Source organism: Panicum virgatum, chromosome 2K (genome assembly GCF_016808335.1).
Source record: "Panicum virgatum strain AP13 chromosome 2K, P.virgatum_v5, whole genome shotgun sequence".
NCBI classification, from domain to species: Eukaryota; Viridiplantae; Streptophyta; class Magnoliopsida; order Poales; family Poaceae; genus Panicum; species Panicum virgatum.
The window spans coordinates 41,506,101-41,514,213 of NC_053137.1; the positions used below are offsets into that span (position 1 = coordinate 41,506,101).

Below are 8,113 nucleotides of genomic sequence, written 5' to 3' on the forward strand. Positions count from 1 at the left end.
TGGAACGGCCTGTGCGGCTCGGTGCCGTATTCCGTGGCGCCGAGACATATTACCTCGGTGCCGTGAACTGCGGCGCCGACCCTAGGATACATTTTTATAAAAAGTTACAAAAAAGAAAAGCCTACATGTGAAATTTCTTTCGCGAAAATAGTTAAATTGCAAAAAGTACGGTCACCCTCACCGTTGGATCCCCTCCCCAATCTTCCCAATAGAAAAATAATATCTTAAGACGTTGGATGCGAGAGCCAGAAGACCAAGACCCACCGCTCTCTGCCGCTGCAAAAAAAAATCCCCGTCCACCCACAGAACCGCTGTCTTCCCAGACCGAGAAGGAAGATCGAGACCGCCCAGCCGCCCAGGCGCCCAACGCTCCTCGCCGCCGCAGTCTTCCTAGCCCGGAGACAGGAGTGCGAGACGGATCGAGCGATGCCGCACCCCGACGGAGCCGGAACGGGGTCCGAGAAGGCTACGCTCCGCGCCGGCGTTCGTGAAGAAGGGCTCCCCTAGGAGACGGCCGCCGCCGCAGTCTTCCCAGGCCGGAGCTGGCGCGAGCGCTGGGCTGGGTGGGAGCGCGAGATCTAGGAGACGAAGCTGACGAAGACGGAGGCGGGCATGGGCCAGCGCTCCCCCTAGCGGCAGCCGTTCCGGCGCCGGTGAAGAAGCGGAACCTGCACGGGGCGTCAGGTGAGCGAGCACACCTCCCCCATCCGTGAATCCCCCGTCACACACCCTCTTCTTGCCGTAGGATTCACATATTCTTGCTCTGATTCAGATCTAATTTTAGTTGCCATTAGTTCATGGGGAAGCCGTTTGCTAGATCTCGATTTCTGCACAGCTTCAAGCACAATAAGGAGCTGCACATGGATCCGTGACGACAAAGGCAGTGGCGGAGCCGGATCAAAGAATTAGGGGGACGGATTTTGTAATTAAAGTGCTAAATTAATAAATAGTGTCAAAATTACTATTTATTTAATGGAATTTTTGCGTGGTAAGGGGACCATGGCCCACTTTGGCCCACACTTGGCTCACAAAGGCCCACCGAAAAGAAGGGGAGCGAGAAGCGGCGGCGGCCCGTGGATACGGGTTCAGGGGAGCCGGCGGGACCCAGACCAAGTGATCCCCCTGCACCTGAGACGGAGGCGGACGGTGCGGCAGGCCCCGGTGGGCCCGAGCTGTGTCTGGCGTCCCTCCCTGTGGAACAGAGCATGTGTCGCTCCACGAGCAGCGGAGTGCTCCCAGGCTCCCCTCTATGCTATATAGAAGTTAGAGTACAAGACATTTCAAGAATTTTGGAGAGTCAAAATAATCTCAAATTTGACCAAAATTATAGAAAAAATATAAAAATTTATGATATCAAATTGATGTACTATGAAAATATAACTAATAAAGAATCTAATGGTACTTAGTTTATATAATAAATATTATTATTTTATTATATAAATTTGGTCAAATATAAAAAACTTTGACTCTCCGAGATTGTCTCCAAGATTGTTGAAATGTTTTATAATTTGGAACGGAGAGAGTAGTTCGGATGGCGGTTAGTGTTAGAATTTTGAATTTCCAATGGTTGAGGCTTTTATGGCCGGCCACTATAGAAGAGGAGGTCAGGGCTTCGGTTAGAAGCGAGACGGTACGAGAGCGCCACCGAGAGGGCGGGGCTTATCCCTCGGTGTGTGGTGACTAGAGGTGGAGTACTAAAAAGGTCGGTGGGTGGGTGGACTGGCGGGTGGGTGGACTGGCGGCGCAGCTATCGACTAGAGCTGTAAATGTAGGGACGTAGGTAGTTGTCCGTAGGCCTGGGTGTTCGGTTCTAACCGAACTGATCGGTTTAGTTTTTCGGTTCTTGAAAAATAGAAACCATTCGGTTCTTTCTAGAACTAAGAACCGAGAAATTTTGGGTTCGGTTTCGGTTATAACCGATGGAACCGAACTTCGTTGAGAAGGAAAAAAATCTCTCGGTGCTTTCCAGAGACCGACGCTGCAGCGCGCCGCCGGTGGCTTGACTGCGGGCGCGGGGCCGGCCACGCCCCCGCTGGACTGCCGAGGACCGCCGCCGCCATGCGCCTGGCTTGCCGAGGAGGCGGAGGGAGAACACCGCGCGCCGGCCGCCCGCGCGCTCCATTGCTGCGAGGTCGAGGAGGGGCACGCATGTTCCGCGCCGGCCACGCCGGCCGCCCGCGGCGAGGGTTGAGTAGCAGCCGCAGCGGCGGCCGGTGAGGGGCCGCGAGCCCGCGACGGCGGCCGGGAATGCGAGGCGGAGGCCGGGCCGCCGGGGACGCGAAGGGGCCGCGGCGGGGGTGGGGAGGGGCCCCGGCGGGGGCCGAGGAGGGGCCCCGGCGGCTGCCGAGGAGGGTGAGGCGGCGGCCATGGAGGGCGGGGAGTGGCCGGCGCCTGGCCGCCGTCGGCCATGGGGTGGGAGGCAGCGGGTGGGGGCAGGGGGTGGGTGCGGTGGTGTCCTGCCAGTCCTGGTGGGTAGTTTGGGTGGGGGGCAGCTAGGGTTTTGTTTGTGCCAGCTAATAGTTCATAGGTTAAATGTGGGATTTGCTCGGTTCTTCGGTTTAACCGGCTAAGGAACCGAACCAAATATTTCGGTTCCTAAGAACCAGGAACCGAAATTCTCGGTTTCGGTTCGGTACGGCTCCGGTTCTCGATTTTTTCTGTTCGGTCCTCGGTTCTCGGTTTTTTTTTGCCCAGGGCGAGTTGTCCGGAGGAAGAAACGAGGAATGACGGAGGAGGCAGGGGGCGCTTCTGCAAGGCTCCTACAGTCCTACTGTGTAGCTCTTGGCGGCCGGCCGCGGGAACAATGAAGAATGAACGGCCTCATGCGTTCGTTGTTTGCATCGCATGGCGTGGCCGGGAGAGGGATGTCCATTGCCATCTACCGTACCATTGACTACACGTGCCTAAGACATGTACAATTGGACCTACATGTGTGATATTTTTTTTAAAAAAAATTGAGCCACTCACGAGATAAGTATGACTCAGCATTCTTCAAGATAACGGTACAAGGGAGGTGAGACAGCTCACCACAAGGCCCTTTTCCTTTTGGCTCGGCGCCCTCAACCACGGCCATCGTGCCCGGCCTCCTGATAACAACTTTGTGCCTTGCCTGGCCCGATAAACTGGTCATAGCTTTTTTCCGGACCATGCCAGGCAACCTCATTTATACTGAAAAAAATCATAAAGGGTAATTCGTAACTACCGCTCGAGTAATTTTCTTCTTTTTTCCTTCTCAGTCGAAGTTAACAACACATCTGGTGGTGGTTTCTGCTTTGACGTGAATCTTACAGCCCGGCGCATCAGCATGCTTGAGTCCGGCTTTTGTGACAGGTCACAAGATATGATTGTTGTTAGCTCGTGGAGGGATGAGTGCTCGATTGTTTTTTTTCCCCCCTCTATCGTTACATTTGTAGTTATCTTTTTTTGTGGTCTTGTTGCTTACAGCCCGGCCCATCAGTCGATTCTGAACACAAATTTGGTTTCAACTGGCCCATCTGGTGTTGTCTACAGTACTGGGGTAGCTACCGTCGCTATTTTTGGTTGATTCTGGAGTCTGGACTGCGGTTTCACTCCGGTTCAGATGTATAAAATTTTGGGTGTAAAATACTGTAGCACTTTTGTTTATATTTGGTAATTATTATCTCATCATGAGTTAACTAGGGTCAAAAGATTCGTCTCGCAAATTATAGACAAACTGTGTAATTAGTTATTTTATTTAACTACATTTAATACTTCATGTATGCGTTAAAAGATTCGATGCGATGAAGAATCTTGTAAAATTTTGAAATTTTGAAGGAAACTAAACAAGGCCTCAATTATTTTCTGGTCACTCGGATGTTCTCTCTCAATGTACAGTATCTTGGACTCAATCACTCTGTTCTGTTGGCCACCAACAACAGTGTTTTTCTCTCACACCAAATTAGCACCAGCCAGCCAGCAGTACTTTTCTCTCACAACAAATCACCACCAGCCACAGACAGTCGAACAGAATGAAGATATGCTTTTTCGTGTGAAGTGAGTGTTTTTATCATGAATAAGCAGTACTTTTATTCGTTTTTCTTTTATCCAGAGAAAATTGGCATACTCCCAATTAATTTTTTTATTTACCAAACGCATAGGAAAAATATACTAACATTTACAACATCAAAGTAATTTCTATTAAATTGGCGTGCTAGATGTCTTTACAACAATTTGATATATCTTTATAGCAACTTGATTTGGCACTGTAGATGTCAATGATTTTTTTTAATAAACTTAGCCAAAGTGACAAATGTTTAATTGCATAAACTTGAATAATCTATATTTTTGAAACGATAGGAGAAGGGAAAAGCTTTGTTTCCGAGCATGCAAACATGGCGGCAGAGAAATTTAATTATGAAATGGATTTTATTTTTGAAAGTTAAATGAAATGGATTTTTAGGGGGTAGGTGGGGGAGATACGGAAATCAGATCTGCCCCCTGAGGGATACCCACCGCCGGCGCCGGCGACCCTCCGCCGCCGCCGTCATGCTGCGCCTCCGAAATCGCCTCCTCCCTCTCGTCCGCGCCGCCTCCCAGCTCCCCTCCCCTATCCACCACAGCGACTGCCTCCGCCTCCGCCTCCTCTCCAACTCCCCCGTCCCCTTCTCCCTCGAGGACTACCTCGTCGCCTCCTGCGGCGTCGCCCCAGCCCAGGCCCGCAGCGCATCCAAGAAGGCGCTCGCCGAGGCGTCCAGAGTGTCCGCGAAGGCGCTCGACGACTTCACCTCCGCCCGCCACAACGCCCTCTTCGACCCCGACGCCGCCGTCGCCCTGCTATCCAGCGTCGGCCTCTCCCGCGCCGACATCGCCGACGTCGTCGCCGCCGACCCGCTGCTCCTCCGCTCTAGGGTGGATAGGCTCGGGCCCCGCCTCCGCGGCCTCCGCGACAGCGCCGGACTCTCCGTCCCCAGATCGCCCGCTTCCTCGCGGTCGGCTCCCGTTTGATGCGCGGCTGCAGCGACCTCGGTCCCAAGATCCAGTTCTACGTCGACTTCTTTGGCTCATTCGAGAAGCTACTATCGCTCATGAAGGGGAGCAACTCCCTTCTAACCGCGAACCTTGATACGGTGATCAAGCCTAACATCGCCTTGCTTCGCCAGCGCGGCCTAAGTGTTCGAGATATTGCCCAGGTGTGTTCAGGGGACGCGCGGCTGCTTACGTTCAACCCGGAGCGTCTGCAGGAGATCTTGCAGCGCGCGGAAGAGTTTGGTGTGCCCCGCAGCTCGGGGATGTTCAAGCATGTCGTGTCGGCTCTGACCGGTACCACTAGAGAAAAGGGTACTGCCAGGCTTGAGTTTTTTAGGAGAACTCTTGGTTGCTCCAAGGACGAAGTTGCCATTGCAGTGTCCAAGGTACCAGTCATTTTAGCATTGTCTGAACAGAGTCTTCTCCGCAAAATTCAGTTCTTGGTCAATGACGTTGGACTGGAGCCACACTACATTATGGAAAGGTCTATGTTGTTCACACACAGCCTGGAGAAGCGGCTAGTGCCCCGGCATTGTGTCATGAAGATCCTGGTCGCAAAGGGATTGCTGGAGACCAATGTGAGCTTTTACTCAATAGCTAGAATGGGAGAGAAGAGTTTCAGATTGAGGTTCATCGACTGTCATAAGGACTCTGTTACTGGGCTTGCGGATGCATATGCCACTGCCTGTGGGGGGCGCATGCCTTCCGACCAGCCAAATGAGCTATTTCCATGGACATGCAATTTTAGCTGTAGCAGTATGGGAAACAAATCCTACCTGAGATGCGGCACACCACGCTAGGTTTCAGCCCTCGATCTCCTTGGTGTTTGAACCCAGTATTTTTCATGTTACAACTGCTGCCTTCTGATGTCCTTATTGTGGTTTTAAGCTTAACGAGAACCTGCTGTCATTTGGGTTGTTTTTCTTCGCAAATATGGAACAAGCGGCACTGTATGCCCTTACACATGAAGTTGACATTGTGAACAACAGGAACAATTCAGTTCCTTTATTGTCCCTATAATACCTTGACATTATTCCTCTTTTAGTTAATGAATGTGACTAATTTTAGCTAGTATTATGAATTGGGATAATGTGCCTGAACCTTGAACTTATTTCTTTCGGGTTTCATCTCTAGCCTACCCCAACTTGCTTGGGAAAAAAGGCTATGTTGTTGTTGTTGTTGTTGTTGTATTATGAATTGGGATCTGGAATTTGTCCACCAAAATTTGTTGAGTGTGTTTGCACCTTCTCCATGTGACAATTCATCAGGTTCGTGCTGAATTAAAATTCCATGCAGACAACACTAAACTTTACACCTGAGCTGCATGGCTGCATGTAGATCTACCTTGGTATCCTTTGGTTTGTTGCGTTATTATTTGTTGCATCATCGTAACAGATAGCACTAGCTGAGCTAATACAAAGATGGTTTTACTTTCTCCCTAAGACCCTGTGGACACTAGCAAACCAATATCCACGATGATAGTCATAGAAATTTGACTGATTAATTGTACCTTCAATATATATTTTTTTTGTTTCTTGACGATGCTCCCTTTTGATTTATATATTATCCTTCAAATTTTCATTTCAAATTGTCATGGGATGGTTGTCTGCATATTTGTATGCCAATTTATTATATTATTTGTTTTTCTAGGTAAGCCCCCTTTTTTCCCTTGCATAAATGCTTCATTATAGACATCTAAAGTTGAGTACTTGGTTAATCACATGAACTCCCTGTGTTAATACTCAGTATGTGATTCAATTTCATTTCCAAAATTTTGATATGGTGCATGCTTAGCGAACGAACAAAATGTTTTGTTACCATGGCAACAAGCATTTGTCCTTTGTGCCAAACATGCAAAGAAAGATTCATATTGTCCTTATTGAATTGTGTTGTTTCGATTGATATTGCTCTTTTGGTCGATTTATGAGTACTGGAAATAATCTTTTCATCTTTGTAGGCGAAAATAAGCATTCCTGCAGTGATGTTTGTCCGGTGCATGGAGTTAAACAGCATGCAGATATAGACCCTAAAATACAATGGCGTGGACTCTTAGATACAACTTGAGATATAATTTCTAAATTTGAATGTAACTATAAAACATTGTGTATCTCCCTTCTTTTATTATCAAGGGATCAGGCAATGACTCTTGTGTATTAATGCCATTTGTATTTTGTTTCTTGAGAAGAATTCATGAGTATACTGATGCCTTAGCCATGTGTGTGCTTGGAAGTTGTATTGCACGCACACTGCCCTAAGCATATTCCAACAATTAAAAAAGACAAATCGCGCAGGCAGCCTCCAGCCCTCTATGGGCGCGGCAAAGCGCGCAATCCATCCTAGTTGTTCAGACAGTTGGTATGATTGCAGCTCATGCTCATTTGCATTTACCTTCTCAACTTTCGGTTTCTGCAATAGAACTACAGCTGATTTTTGGCTGCACATAGCCCAAGTTTAAGTCGTGCTTATCTATAGTGAACTGGTTTGAGCTATTCTAGATCCTTACCCTTTTTTTAGTCACTTCTCCTACCTAGCGCATGGCTGAAGATTGGCCTCAAGATAGCTGCTCTTCTGCAGATAAGTCCTTGTTACTGTACTTAAGATACTAGCTAGGAATTTGACACTGATAATTTTACTGAGGCTTTCGTATTTCCTACTGAACCGAATCCTTTGCTTCCACTTCTACTGTCGTTCACATTGTATATTACTTTATTAAGGCTTGTGTTCTGAAGACAAGGAGCTCTCTATGTACCACTTGTGTATGTAATTGTCAAAACTTGTGTTCTGAAAACCAGTAAAACACTCATGCTTTCTATCAACTAATGTTGTAGCCAAGGCACTGATATTAGCCCTCTGATATTGGTGAACTGAATTCCCTATATGCCACTGAAAATTATAACCATCTCTTATATGCCATTGGCCCCACATGTCATAGACACACACAAAAAATCCCCCACATGCCATTCAGTGGCATACAAGGGATGAGTTATATTTTTCAATGGCATTCAGGGAATTAACTCAAGTTTTGCCCAATGCACTACTACAATCTATCTATCAAGACAGCTTGGTATTCAATATCTGTAGCTTCTTTCCACTTTGCATCTTCGAGCACGGTCGCGAAAAAAAAGTA

The 8,113-nt window shown here is 48.3% G+C and overlaps 1 pseudogene; it reads left to right on the forward strand.

Annotated features, from left to right (window-relative positions):
• The first annotated feature begins 234 nt into the window (after nucleotides 1–234).
• LOC120677443 lies at nucleotides 235–7,183 on the forward strand (annotated as a pseudogene).
• The last annotated feature ends 930 nt before the right edge of the window (nucleotides 7,184–8,113 follow it).